The sequence below is a fragment of the Manis javanica genome, chromosome 7, assembly GCF_040802235.1.
Source record: "Manis javanica isolate MJ-LG chromosome 7, MJ_LKY, whole genome shotgun sequence".
Lineage (NCBI taxonomy): Eukaryota > Metazoa > Chordata > Mammalia > Pholidota > Manidae > Manis > Manis javanica.
Genome location: NC_133162.1, coordinates 49,420,011 through 49,436,033, shown reverse-complemented (window position 1 = coordinate 49,436,033; position 16,023 = coordinate 49,420,011). Strand labels below are relative to the sequence as shown.

General features: G+C 35.6%; 1 protein-coding gene across 6 annotated transcripts in view; it reads right to left on the bottom strand.

Moving 5' to 3' along the window:
- The window catches only part of CTNNA3 (catenin alpha 3), a 1,703,691-nt gene that overhangs the window by 431,452 nt on the left and 1,256,216 nt on the right, over positions 1-16,023 (bottom strand). The window lies entirely within an intron of this gene.

Sequence of the window (16,023 nt, the reverse complement as noted above, 5' to 3'; positions counted from 1 at the left end):
AAAGTTGTTTGTATTCTTTTATCATTATCCTTTTAATGCCTGTGGTTCTGTAGTGACACCCCCTGTCTTTCTAGATATTGGTACTTGTGTCTCCTCTTTTCCTTTGCTCAATTTTCAGGAAGGCTGCTGCCCTCATTTCAAGCTGCCTCACATAGGACTGAGAGGATTAATAGAGTTTCATAACATATCCTCACCCCACTTATCTTTCCTGTGGCCTGAGAAAAGGGACTTCTTTCAGAGCTTGTCTGTTCTGTTGTGCCTGGTACAACTTTCCATTATCAGATTGTCCAAGGGTCTAAGTCAGGAAATATGGAAGGAAAAAAGGGAATACAAGGAGCTTACAGTTGTATGAGGTCATTCTTCAAGTTCTGATTTCCTCTCCAGTCTGCTATTTACTTTTCAGAATTCCCCCAAGATTTGTTTTACGTATTATGTTCAAAGCTGTCATTGTCACCAGTGGGAGATAGGAAAAGGTACACTTACATCAATTTAACTCGGGCTGATGCCACCACCTACCCAGTCTTACCTATAACTTGTCAGCATAAATCCCCAGTCTTATCATGGAAATCTGTTCACTTTTTCACTGAGGGGTACAATACTCCAAGGATGATCTTGAAACATTACAATAATCTGAAATATCTTTTCAATCAAACTATGATTAAATTATGCTCATTATAATTTTAGTTGTCTCCAATTATAATGTAATATAATACAGTTACTTTGACATTTTTTCCAGTAAGAATGTACTTACTGCTTTAATTTAAATAATGTTCAGGCTCATATTTTTGTCCCTATCTCCTCTATATGGTCTTTCCTGACAAACAAAACTGATACTACTTTCATTATTTTTCGGTCTCTTCCTGTTTTGTATTATTCATTTTGCACCTTTTTGTATTCTTGATTTGTATCATAAAATAATCCTATTTAATATTTTCTCAGCCATAGCTAAACACCTGGAAGATTTAGATCATGCTCTACTTTTCAGCACTTAGCTGAATGCCATATTCACAGTAAGTAATGTGATTTTTAAAGAAAAACAAGTTTTGAAAGAAAAAACAAGGAAAAGAAACTTAATCCTTCATCATATTCTCGTCCTAAAATAGGAGAGGAGATAACATTATATCCAGGCATTTACATGCTAAAAAGCTAGAGAAGGCTTTAAAGGCTCTTTATAAATATGTTGATAAACAGGAAGTAGTAAAGAACGAACAAAGAGGAAGAGTTGAACTTACTTTCAGGATCTGAAGTCTAATGTTTTCTATTTTTATTATGGATGGAGACGCTACGAGTGGAAGGGACATGGTTAAGAATAGGAATTACGAATTGATTAATCTCTCATTCCATAATGACATAGAAGGAAAAGCTGATGTTATCCAAATAAGGCCTCATAATTACCTGGGAATATCAGGGATTAATGGTCTTTTTAACTATTATGATAGAACTGATAAAGAGGTTGTTTACTTAATTATTTAGCTCCAGGGTAGTTTCCTCAATTTTCTACAATTTGAGTATCCTTGATTTCTGGATCTAACCATCCCCAGACAACAACATTAGGAACAAGACACTGTGCACATTTCTGTTTCATTTTGCATTATAATTTCTTATTCATTTCCCCCCACACATTTATGCTGCAAGAAAGGAGGAGTTTTGTCTTATTTCTCTTCATTCAGTGTTTTGTAGGGATAGCACTTGTATATCGGTGTGGTTCAACATAGGTTTTTTAAAGTGATTTTCCAATTGTGGCCTAATTATATGCCATTGTGCTATCATTTTACCCTACTTAAGCACTATCATCTTACTGTACGGTCAGCATTTTTCACAACTTTTAAAACACTAAACCTATGTGTGAAAACACTTTAAATTTTTTTTAGAAAGAATCTGCCAATGCCTCATCTCTTTTATCACATAGCTTTCATTCTTCAAAATCTGTACATTGAAAGTAGGGATTTCCTGCTCCTGCCTGTGTAAAGCGGAAGCTACAAGTGAAGGTGCTTTCATATTTCAGAAATTGAATGTCTTCTTTATGGACAGACAGCAGTTTGAAGTGCAACCTTCCCCACTTTTCGGTGGGAAATTGATGTTGCAGTAACTGAACAAATAACCAGATGAGTATTTGAATATGACATCCAAATAAAATTATCATAAAGCTTGATTTAAAAATATTGGATTAATCCAAAATCCAATTATACTGAATTTTTTTGACTGCTATGTACATTTCAAGGACAGAGAAAAGTCTATGAAGCTTGTTTCTAAAGTACATTTTAAATTAACCATTCTTCTTGAAATGAAGATCCTCTTTTCTATCATTTGTCTTTATACTCTTTCCACCTTCTGTTTCTCTTTAATAAGTTTTAAATGACATCCTATCATTGCATCAGATGTACCTTTTGAGTGAGAGTCTATTATGTCTTGACAGATCAGAAGAGATTTGTGTGGTAACATGCAGCTTTCACAAAAAGTTAGAAACCACTGGTTGTGCACATCACTATTTGCCATAAAGCATCTTAGAAACACAGTTACCAAACACTACTTTGATAATCTGTAAGCTTTAAAGAGTCCCTCAAAATATCTTTGCTCTGAGAGCTGTATGAAATATTTATATTAAAAAAACTTAATAGGCTTTATATACCAAAATGCTCTCGAATTTGCTTTTCACATTTAAAAATATTAAACTCATTAAAATCATTCTGCACATTAAGTAGGTGTTCTTGATCCCTTTTAATGTCTCTGAGAGGTACTATTTCTGAAAAGAAGAAAAGCTTTTTTACATAAATGCTTTCACTACAATATCAGATCAGATGATTTAGACTTCCACTGTTTTTCTTTTGGTATAAAATGTATTGTTTGTGTGGTACCATTGTATCCCTTAAGCATGTGTTAATAGCAGTACATTTCAAAAATAGAATTAAGCTGAGCTGCTAGAGGTCAGGCAAAAAAATATTTTTTGGTATGTCTTGTGCTGCTCCTAATTTGAATTTTTAAAATGTTTTTCTCTTCAAAATGATTTTAATTTGAAGAAAAGATGCAAACTGATGAACCTGTATCATAAAAAAATGAAATTAAAAAAACAGTTCTGTAAGTGAAGCAATTTTGGAAGTACCACTTTTTCAGGATTAGATTTATATAAGATTTTGAGAATTTAAAATCAGTAAATCTACTAGTAAATCTACTAGTGCGTATCAAAGCTAGAATGTAGACAAATGACTTAGATTTCAAAAAATGATAGGCCTAATGATGTATAGGAATCCTGGGGAATCACCCGGCTCCCTCTCCTAGCAGTTGAGGAGATGGGGTCTGTAGTCTAAGGGACTTTTCCAATTTTACTGTGGTAAAGGTAAGTCAAGAACTTTGAATTTTCAAATTTTCTATTTAATACCTTTTCCATCAGACCATGGCATGCAAAATGACATTTAGAGCAACATTTGTGAGTAACATTTGTCCCCACTGTCTCTAAGAATATAAAGCCATCTAACATGAGTTAGCCATGGAGGCAATTCCTTTTTCCATGTTTTCTGCTCTGTCAGTCAATTGAATTTATTAAGCATCTCCAGTGAGCTGTGTATTGCATTATTTATTTAGTCATTCAATATATATTTATTGAGTATCTACTTTATGCCAGTTCCTATTGTTATGTTTCCAAATTGGATGTCAGACCAGAAAGCAGGGAGGGATTGAGAGATGTAAGCACTCAACAATGTATAGCCTATTTGGGGACATGGAAAAAGACTGAGCTTGTCTGGAACATCAAATATTTACAAGTTGTGGTAAGCAGTCTGTAAAATGACCCTCTTGATATTTGTACCCTGCCTTTAAGTAACTCACTAACCCATTTAACTTAGTAACTCCCTTTCTAACAAATTGAATAGCAAAAATGATGGCATGCCCCTTCAGAAATTAGGTTATACAAAAACACTGGCTTCCATGCTGCTCCCTCATTCTCTCTCTCTCTCTCTCCCTGGCTTGGACTGCTTGTCTAAGGTAAGGCAGGAGCTGTGTTGTGACAACACTCGGTATATGGAGAGGACCACATGGAAAGAACCTAAACCCTCCTGCCAACAACCATGTGAATGAGCTTGGAAGCAGACCCTCCAGCTCTGGGTGAGCCTTTGATTAGGGCAGCCCTGGCCAAAAGTTTGACTGTAACGTCCTGGGAGACCTTGAGCCCCAGTTACCCAGCTGAACTGCCTCCTGGATTCCTGACGCTCAGAAACTGTGAAACTGTAAATGTTTGTCATCTTAATTTGCTACATTTTAGGGTAATTTGTTATGCAGCAATAAATAACTAATACAGAGAGGATAAGCTTTGCTAAAATTCTGAGTTTTTAAGGAGGTAGGGCAATGAAATGGAAATTTTGTAGACAGATCACACTATTGAAGGAAACGGGGCACACAAGGCTGAGTAAGCGCTGATGAGAAAGGTTTACTTACTCACTGTTGATATGTATCGTGTAAGTCAATGATTCTAAATCAAATGAAAGTTTAGCCACTACAGTTTCAGAGCTTGGAAAAGCCTCTGAGAAAAAAATATGATTTAGCAGTTTTGTGTGCATAATGTCCTATTACGAAAGCTTACTGAGAACTTTCAAAAAAGAAAAAAAAGGCAGTAAACTACAAAATCTAAATGCAACTACTTATTCTGTATGACTAAAGTAGATGTATGAGTGTATATTTATATCTTCAAGTACATTTTTTAATAATAAATGAGTTATGATAGTAACAATTACACAAAGTTGGATAATCAAAAGTGTTTGCTGATTCTATAGAATGTACTCACATGAAACTTATTTAAGATGAAGGATGCAAAGCAGTCAACAGAATGCACAGGCCAGCACTGAGGCCTGGGAGCTATGCAGGCACACCTACACCTAGAAAGAGTCCTTTCTTATTCACACAGGAAGTACTTCATCTCTGGGTCATGAACCAACAAGATATATGCAACTGTGGTTTTAGATGTCAGGCAAAAGATTTCAGCAGTCTTTTATGCCCCAGTGGGCATGTAGCCAAGCAGAGCTATGCAACTAGTTAAATATGGGTAAACCATCAATCTACACATCCCTAAACAATGTAAACAAACTGACCCTGAGTGCCACCAGGTGATTTCAAACTTTAGACACCCATTATAAATTACTAGCTATCATCTTTATCATAATCATAAATCGTCTTTACACAGCCATATCAATACCAGACTTCTAGTTACCCCCCAAAGATAAGCACAGAGATGTCCCACTCATGCTGTAACACTATTTTATACAATGACTATAAAACATGACTATATGTATAGTTATATTAATATTAAATATAATAAATGATGTAAAAAATATATATGTAATATTATAAATGATATAAATATATGCACATATGTATATAATGTGTATATGTTATTTATATATACATACATTTATAGATACATATTCATACTAGGCATAATAGATAATGCTTACCATGTCACACAAAATCTAGTTTCTTAACAATGATGAAAGATATGAGAAATATGGACAAAAAATAAACACAGAGAATTAAGCATAAGATGATAACAATACAACCAGACAAAGTTTAAAGTTTTAGGATTACGTATCATTACTGATACTCTAAGTCTGGCGGGTGGAACCTCTACATTAACATCTTTTAGAGAGGATAGTGAATTGTTTTACCGTGTGACTAATGATTCTGTTTGTCGAAATGTATTCCAGGCTCCTTTTATAATTTTTTTTGGCACCCCACTGACTTTCTGTCCTAATATGGATTAGTTGCTTTCTAGACTTGCTAGAGATCTGCTCTCTTGTCATTTTATTCATTACATTCCTGAAGTGGCCTCACTATTTCAGTTTTCTATGTCTTAACTATTTCTGCTTTTTGCTCCCTTGTTTAGAGAAAATTTTCAAGGCATTTGTTCAAAAGGACTTGTGCAACTTAAGTATACTGGGTTCTTATGCATACACAAAGGTTTTAATTTTGCCACACATTTTGGATGAATATAATATTCTAAGTTCAAATTAATTTTCTCACAGAATGTGGAGCCACTGTTTCATTGTTTTCCAGAATCCAGCGTTCCTGACAACTCAAGATCAGGCGAGGTGGAGCTCTCACGTCCTTGCCAGCCTCTGCTGTGCACGCTCGCAGTGAGGCCTGCGCGGCTCTGGCTCTCTTCCATCTGTCGGCATGTTGCCAGCTGCTTTCTCTCTTCTGGGTTGGCTTATTTGTTTCTCATGAGCTGACACCCATACATTTCCTATCACAGGTTTCTTCCCTATTATGTCTCTTTACTGTTATTTTTAAGGAACATTAAACTATGGTGGGACAGATATAGTTTGTCAGTCTGCCTTCTTGTTAACTTTTTAAAAAGATGAAAACAGAAAAAACAACACACTGTTAGCCCCTGAACTCAGAATTGTTTGATTGTAATTGTGTAGATAGGATGAATAAATGAACACAAGTAATAAAGAAACAACTACTTGCATACAGGAGTAGTTGGTAGAAAGAAAATAAGTAAATAAGGCAGAGGAGAAGGTAAAAGATGTACAATATTTTAACTTACTGCTTCTCCCTTCTCAAAAAAATGTTTTGTTTTTCAGTATCAATACTCGAGATTCCACTTTCTACATACAGAAGAATTTTGAGGCAAGTGGTAAAGGAATGCGTATAAACTTTTTTAAATCACTATAACCTACAATCAACATAGACTTTAGAATATCTGGACTCTTAAAGAAATACTGCCAGTAGTATTTATAATAAATGATACCTTTAAAAATCCCTATGTCAGCAGAGAAATTTTATAATATAAATTGTTCACTTAACTTTAACTGCTACAGATTTTGGCAGACAGTAAAAGTAAATGGTGTATGATCACCAGAATATATTACATTTTCCAAAATACCACTGGGTCACTAATACAATTCAGAAGAAACTTGTTGCCAGGTCCATAGCTTGCTGTGTGGGATTGATTGTTAAACAATAATACTTTCATTTGTGATTGACAAAAGAGGAAGTTGTAAATTACCATAAGCTAGAAAATTTAACTTGTGAAATGAAAATATGTCAGCAGAAATCAGCATATGCACATGTTGGGAAAGACTTTTAAGTTGCCTCAGATTTCTTTGTTTTCTCTTGAAGTATTTCTAGCTCACTGAGCTGGTTAAACTGGACACTCAACCAACATTTATGGACCCTCCTTTGTTCCGCCTCTTCTACTGCAGCATTGTTCTCCAAACTGTGGCTACCATTTAACATGTCCTTCCTTCTGTCAGTCAGACAATCTTTTCTTCCTTCATTGTAAATCTGGAGATATCCACTATGTTTATAGTTTTTCCCAAGTTTATAATTTTCGCCAAGAGGAGAAATAATCTTTAATTCACACAATTATGATAAATGACTTGCATCATTAAAGAAAATATTCACATCTATTAAAGTTTGTAGATAACACTGTCATTTGAAAATATGAACAGATGCTATTTTGTTTTTTCTCTTTACAATGATGTGCTTTCATATCCACAAAGTCTAATAGTGTAAATGCAATATTGCCTTATTCTGGCAACAGCTATAGGTACTACTCACTTTATAAATGCTTAATTCTTCATTTACTAAACTTATTTTGGGAAACTTGCCTATATTAACATTTCTATATGACCACTCCCACCCTATCAGGATATCTGAGGAAATGACATGAAAGACAGCTGGGAAGGATAGACTAGAGATAAAACTGTTAAAACAATTTCCAATTAAGATCTGCTGTCTGCACTAATTACTTATTTCCAAAGAAAATGCAATCTGATTCATACATTCAACTTCACATAGTTTATACTTTCTCCAAAGCCAGAGGAAAGAAAATCTGATAGACATACCACCTTAGTTTATTTTCTAGACTTAGTGACCTTGATCCTCAAATTTACTTTTACAGATAAATGTATAAAAGTTTTACCAGCTCACATCAGTAAATATAACCAGACCTTCCAGGCTATATATACAAAGATGTCTAGAAAAATAAAACCAACTGTCTTTAGAACTGAGGGCTATTAATACATGAAATAGATACTTGTAACAACTGAAGGGAGTTATTTCATTAGTTTCATAAATCTGACTTTCAAGATGGAGTAGAAAGAAGGAGCCTCCTGACAGATATGGTCCACATTTTTAAAAACATACACTGGTACAGTTTATAAAACATTTTATAGCAATTCTATTATAAAGAGATTTAACTGGATTAACCAGTAGATAATAGCCTGGCCCACAGCTTCCTATCTATGCTGTGACATATGGGTGTGTTTTAGTGAATTATTGACATTGAGATGTTAATTCCCACAGCTCTCCTGATTGCTAGGAAGAAACAGAATGCTTAAGAGCACAGAGCCTCCAATCCCCTTTGGTCTTAAATAACCACCTCTTTTTCCCCAGTGGCTGAATGAACACTGAGTTTAGAAATCCCTGGTTTATGTTGTTATAAAGAATGTTAAGTATTTAATGAATCTTAAAATAAATGAAGTCAAAGTTCCTCATCCCTTTGGACTTAAAACAAAATCATAGAATGTGATACAGTATTATGTAAATCTGAACAATAATAGGATACAATCCTATTAATTTTTGTCATTGTTAAAGAAAGAAAATGTAATAAACCCCTAAAGGATAAATTCTTTTTCATTTCTTCACAAGACTTTGTGTAGACTCCTGCATGACTCTCTTGCCACTATCTTGGCATCATAACGCAGTCAAATCTATTCTGTTAAGACACATCTACCCTGGAACATAATTAGATTTGAAGTGGAATCATAATACCCCATTTAATAAATCTACCAAGAATAAAGCATGATTTCTATACTTGTTTTTAAATGTCATAAACCATCAGAAAGAACTGGGTTTGGCAACAAGATGCTAAAAAGGCAGAGCTCCTGGCTGGATGGATGTGGATGTGTCTCCATTGTCCTGACACAGATGGTGACCAAGTTGGTAAATCAGCCCTTAATTTCCCTTCTCTGGGCCCTCCTATATGAAGCTTCTCCTCTCTTGCTCTTTAACGCTTGCATCTCCTCTGCTCACAGACTCCAAAGACCCTTCCTAGGCCAGGGAATCTGCCAGTACGAGGGTCTTAACATGACATGGAGTGCTCTTTCCACAGAACTCAAAAGCTCAGCATGTGCCAACACCCTCTGCCCCATGCTTATGGTCAAGGTGTGGGCACATGATTTAAACTCTGCTAGCAGGATTCTTCTGTCCAGAAAGCTGAATTTAGAGAAAGGGAGGCAAAAGCCGGGATGAGTTTAGGATTTATCCTAGTGGTAAAAGTTTCTGGAATGTGGTGGCCATTGTATATAGCATCTGTGGGGTTCTGGACACCAATAATGACACTAAATGTTCAAGAGGCCTGGAATGGCACCTCCAACAGCCGTTCCTGGGATGAATAACTGCACTCCTGGATGCAGCCTTCCTTCCTGTCTGTCTGTTTTTCCTGTTTGCCTTCCTGTTTGTTTGTTTCTCTGCTTAATTTAGCCATAGTTAGATTCTGTTGTTTAGAATCCAGAGTTGACACTGGGAGTTCATGCTTAATCTTTTTATACGCGAGTCATTTTTCTTCCATTTTCCCTACTACATCAAGGTCTGTAAAATAAATCTGAATTACTCTTTTTACAGAAAGTATTTGAAAACAGGATCAGAAAGAAAGGTATGTCCTTCCAGATAATGTCTTCTTTGGCTAGAGAATGTGCAACTCAGCCTAATCATAAGAATTTAAGATTTAAAGAAGATATAAGAACATCTTTGCCCTGGGCAATATCCACACAGCAGGTGCACGTTCTCCACTTCCTCTTCCAATAATCTCTTCCTCTTTGCCCATACCAACTCATTTTCCAATTCATTATCCGATTCCATGCCTCATATTACCATTATATACTTTACATTTTCCAGATCTGGGACTGCTTTAACTCCTCTTTATAATTCTCTGAAATCCACTCTGAAGCTTTCTGTTATTTCCTCTTTTGACAATAAAATTTCTACACATATGTCAAAATGTATTCTCTTTATGAAAAAGGGTATTATCAACAGTAGGTTTTTAGATTATTCTACATGCCTCTCTTAAGATGTAACCATACCAGAGAGGTCAAAAAAGCTTTGGCATCCACAATACATATGAGATTTCAGTTTTTATAGCACCTTTTTCCTCACAAGTTTATATTTATGATTACTTAAAATGACAAGGGGTCTTATTCAAATCTGGTTCTCTTTGGACAGAAAAATGTTTTCTAGTCAGAGTCTAGTGGCTGCTTTCTTCACCTCACAGTATTAGCCCAAGGCCCCAAACTCCTGCAGAAGCAAGAGTTACTTCCAAGGCCACAGGATCTTACTCTTCTTTAAAGAGGCTAGGTTGTCATTTAAGTACTGTTTTTGTCATCACCAACTTCATCTTGGTTACCCAGGTTAGCCAAAGGATCTGCAGGTAGGAGCTTCTTGTTGATGCTCTCTAACTAACTGTGTTAAAGGGGGTCAGATTAGGGCTAAAGCCAAAAGTAAGAAAGCATGTAATTCGCAGGCCCGTCTCAGACCAGGCTAGGGAAGTTTGCCAACAATGGTTTCTGAATTTGAAAGCATGGTTGCTGCCCCTTACAAGGATTTGCTGGAACCATTAGTGAAATTAGGTTCAGTGAGGCCTTTCACCAGATACAGTTCAAGAATGGGTTCTTGTAAGTAACTGAATACACAAAAGTCATGATCTCTTGTTCAAAAGCTTGCTAAAGAACCTTATAAAAATCTGACGCCAAGTTTTCTGGAGGTAGCTAATACCTCACTCTGGACAGTAAGATCACTTCCCTGATCTTTTCTTAGCCGCGGCCTTTGACATAGTCCATTGATTTTGAGTTTTGTTTTATTGTTTTTTCCTGAACTGGGATGATAATCTGTTCTCTTGTTTACCTGTATTACAATGTGTCACAAAGTATAATCTTGCAGTAAATTTTAATTTTAAAGTTGGGGGAAGGACTTGTACACCTCTACTATGTACAAAATGCAACTGGGAGAAAAAAAAGGGTGGTGTCTGCCTTTAAGGACATTACAATCTAGTGGGAGGACCTTGTATGTAAATGGCTGATTATGATACAAGGCAAAGTGAAACAATCATTAACTAGAGGACAGGCTCATCCATGGTAACACAGATAATGGAGCAATTAATTCTAACTGAAAGGGAATCAGAAGTGCCTTTGCAAAGGTGGTGGCATTTGAGAAAGTGTTGAAGAATAATTATAATTTTAGAGGGGCAGTACAGAAGAAAAGGCTGTTCACTTCTGGAATAGAATTAGCACAGACAAATAGGCTCAATTCAAAAGTGGTTTTGTTTTGTTCTATTTTAATCTAGCCCATGTGAGACATTATGGTAGGTTCAGATACAAAGAAAAATAATACGTTTTCTCTTCTCTTATAAATTGCATTATATTTTGAAATAAAAGTCATTCTTATATAGGTATGTCTGAAGAATTAATCAATAGCATATAGTTAGTTGTCTGGAATGATGTAACTGAGTGGCAAGTCCTTTAAATCTATGGACCAGAAAGAATTCACTATTGCCAGAGGGAGTAAAGAAAGATTTACTTTAGAGGACATGGGATATAATCTGTTTCTTGAAAGATGGATACAATTTCATGTGAAAAATAAGTAGTAAGTATATTCAAGATGACAGGGACAGTGTGGACAAGACCTAAAGGCAGAAATGATCGTGGCATGTCTGTGTGATTGTAGAAGTACCAATTTTCATTCAATAAAAGGTGACTTTGGCTCACAATAGGAAAAAAAAATTCATGTTTAGGTAGACTCAAATGCCTATAAAGTTCAGATAGGTAAATTAAGTGAATGAAGCAGACTAGGTATAAGTGAGAGGGAATAGAGGAGAGACAGTATAACACAGTAGAGACTATGTCTCAACTCAGCGACAAAGAGGACACTACTAAGCTTCAGCCATTTCCACAGTGAACTCTGCCCTAGTGCTGCCAGATCTTCTCATTCGTTAGGATAAGTCATTAATGTGGATTTTTATGTATATATAGTATATATAATAAAATCAGAAACTCATTCTTAAAGAAAACATAATATTATGCAGGTCAAACTTCTACTGGACACATAAAAAAATTTGAGTCATATTGAGCCATGTCTAGTATATAGACTACTAATTTTCAACCTCTATTTGACTGTGGAGAACAAAGATTGCTAAAATTAAAGCTTTGAAGTTTATCCTATAATTATTTAAGGTTATAGACTGAGATGCAACATAAAGATGTAACATGTTTTAATCAGGCTACAAAATGCAGGATATTTATAGGTGAAAAATATTAGATGAAAGGTAATTGATAGATTTTGCTGCTACTGAAGTTTGTAAAATGATGTTTAGATAAAATTTAAAAGGCTGTTATTTAAACTAGTTGCAAGAAAAATTTACAACAAAATTTTGGAAATATTCATTGGCTCTAAATACTTTTCAAATGTGTCACTTGCCTTTAAAAAGAAAAATCACAGCTGTATACGGCTCTTTTCCATTCTAATAAGAGGAGGATTTTGGGGTCCATAATTTCCAGTTTAGGCCTGACAGATACTTGATAAATGGTGTTTTCATCAGTACTTGCCTTTACTACCAGTTGCCAGCAGCGGATGCTACTAGGATATCTCATCTTGGTCAGGTTCACTGGTGTGCCTGTTCTGTTTCAGTCCACAAACATGACTGACACTGAAACCAAGTGGGGTCTGGTGGTTTACAGCAGATGCTTTTGAGCCTGATAATTTCTGAATTTGATAGAATCCATAAATCACACACAAAAAATACTACATCAGTCTACTCTGGTTGAGGCTTTTCTCCAATCTAGTATGAAAGAGCTGAAGTTGATGCCAGGAATATCACTTACCAGCTTTCATATTGCAGTCCGTAAGGTTTGTTATTTAACAAAAAAGCCAATATATTTTCTCTTCCCTATCAGGAATTTCTGACAGGTGGAGGAGCTTACTAACAGGGACAAATTCGGCAGCATAAAAAACTCCACGTAAAGATTACAATATTATACTTCTGTCTGAATCAAATGCAGCATGCTAGATGTTGTCTACATTTCACTTAAAACCAACTGCTAGGGTTTATGAACAGTGCAAACGCCTGAAATGCCGCAGGACAACCTTGCTTCCTTATGCTGAGCAAACACTTAGAAGATCATCAAATCTTGAAAATATGCTAATGAGCCACAAAGTCTGATTAAAATCAAAGGTGCAGTGTTCCAAAAACACTCTATAATTTAGCTAAGTATGGCCTAGGTTTCATCATTGATGACAGTACTTTAAGGCAAATTTTGCAAAGATAAGGAAGTCTCAGGAATAAAAATAGTTCCCAATAGGTCCTTATTAGGTTATTTTCAGGAAGCAGAGTTATGACCTATGAACTGTGTAAAAGTAAGAGAAAAACAAGCTACATATACAGACAACTTACTTGCTAAAATGTGAACTCTTAAGGCTATAACACAAAACATGACATTTTCAAGTAATTTGATGAATATTCATAAATAAGTTCAAGTTATGAGCAGATGTGAACAAAGATGAATATATTCTATTAATTATGGAGGGTAGAATTATTGGAAGTATTTTTCATAGATACTGTCTCTATGGGAGGTAAAATGCTCACATATTCAGCTTTGGTTAAAACCAAAGTTATCTAATTAGCATTTTCATCTAATTTATTCCTTTTAGTGAGACATGCTTTTTGTAAATTTCAAGGAAAACTTTTTGGAGAAAAGTTTGGAATACAACATATAAAACAAAAATGAGAAGCTGTCTCCAAAGATAGACCAAAAAAAATTATCTGAAAAAGCAAAACAACAAAATTGGAAAGTGATAAACTCTATTGTTTCATTGATAATAAGATGAGACGTAAACAGAATAACCTAGGATATTCTGTATTTATTATATTTGAGGCACAAGACATAATTTACCTGAAGAATTTTAATTAAAGTCACACCCAACTAATTAGAGGAAAAAACTAATTCTCTCTCTTCTGACTGAATGATTATATAATGAATACTGGGTTATCTTGTTATCTAGTTATTGTGTAAGATCATTATAAGTCAGAGCTATTGATAACCTTGTAGCTAAATGTGTAAACAACTTTGCTTCATTTTTATTTTCTGATTTCAGATTATTTATAAGAATTGATTGTGAATAGTGTTCTCACAACACATTTCACACTCCGGACACTTGCGAATTTCACTTCCATTTCTTTGCTTATGGTAGACCCAGGCTCTGTCCTATGGAGAATAAACTGCAACTTGAGGAGTTGGAATAGAAATATACCAAGTGTTACTTACAGACTCACCTTCTCCATCTTCCGTAGCATATCTTCAGTGTTTCATTATTTTATAAATATTTTTAAAAAGATAATAGATAACTTACGGGCCTAGATTCACCAGCAATTTTTTGTATCAACGTGCTGGGAAAACAGCAACACTAATCATCAATTCTCTACAAACCTTGACAAACTTACCTTGCGGTACATCTCCTCAGCAAGAGTCCTTCGTGAAGGCCATTCAATTGTTGATATGTCTCTCTTAGATCATTTTAAAGAGTAGCTCCCTCTTCCTGCTCCTTCCCAAATTGTCATCCTCATTCCTCTACCCCTTTCACTAAGCATTGCACTTATCCCCCACATCTAATATGCCCTATGCATATGATAATGAACAAAATTCTAGGTAGGATTTACATATGCAATTGCAAGTATCTTTGGAATCAGGGGGGGACAGTTAGTTATCTAGTGTAAAGAGGTAATTAATGAAAAAAATTCAACCTGACATTTCACAGATCACAAGGGGGCTCTCACAAGAAAAAAATTTGGTCATGATGACTTCTACACAGTTGATTGCCAGAGGAGCTTGGAAAGAGGGTGGATTAAGAGGATCCTGAGCTCACCTCCTCCCACAGGCATATCAAGGCTACAACTGTATACAGTGTAACTCAACCTGAAGACCAGCAGGACAGCTCTTCCACAGCTTAAGGTATAAAGAAAAAAGTCACATGAAGAAGGGTAGCATAGATACAGTGGGGAACCAGACTCCACGGTGACCCACAGAGGGAGGGCTATCACAGGTACAGAGGTCCTTCCTGAGGAGCAAGGGGATCAAGTCCCATGTTGGACACCCCCTGGCCCTGGGGATCTGCAGTGAGAAGATGAGTACCTGTAACAAGTGGCTCTGAAAATAAGGTATGCTTAACTCGGGAGGGCGCCAGTGTGGGAAGGTCTACAGTAGACAGACTGCTCTTAAAGGGCCAGTGCACTGCCTCACTCACTCTGAGACCCAACACAGAGGTAGCAGTTTGGAAGTGCCTGGGTTTTGTGTGAAAGGCATTTACTGACTATATTTAGGGTATGTGCCAGAGGGACAGGGACCTGTACAAACTTTGGGGACAGAAGTGCTGGCATGCACCATTTTTCTTGCCCGTATGAATTAAATGCTTCTGTAAATTTCCTGGAGAAATTTAAAAATTTTAATTTAAAGATAAGAATGCCATTTTAGTGAGTGATTAAAAAACTAGGCATTTACTAGCTGATTTAGAAAATATTAACTTGAGTATTGCAACCAAAACAAATCTTGTTCCATATCTCTTAAGTAATCAAAGGAAATTTTATAAAAAACAAAGTGTTATTTTGCAAATAGAATGCAAAAGAAAAGGTAGGCAGAATTTCTCTAGAAACATAGGACATTTGCTCTGTTTAAGTAATATGAACAAGAACCTGGGGGTGCCAATGATACAGCTAAAGGAGGGCTTGGAAATTATTACATATTATCACATCTGTCCCAATTATATCTCCTAACAGCTCTGGAATTAATAAATATTCATAAGTGCCTAAGACCTGTGGGAAATGTGTATAGTGCACAGATTTATAACATATTTTTTTCCAATGAATATATTTATTCCTAGAGATAAATTTCAAACCACATAGCCACAGGATGTAAGCACCTATCAGACGGGAGAGCAAACTACTTCCAAACAAGCAACACAGAGGGAGATCTTCTTTCCATATGTATG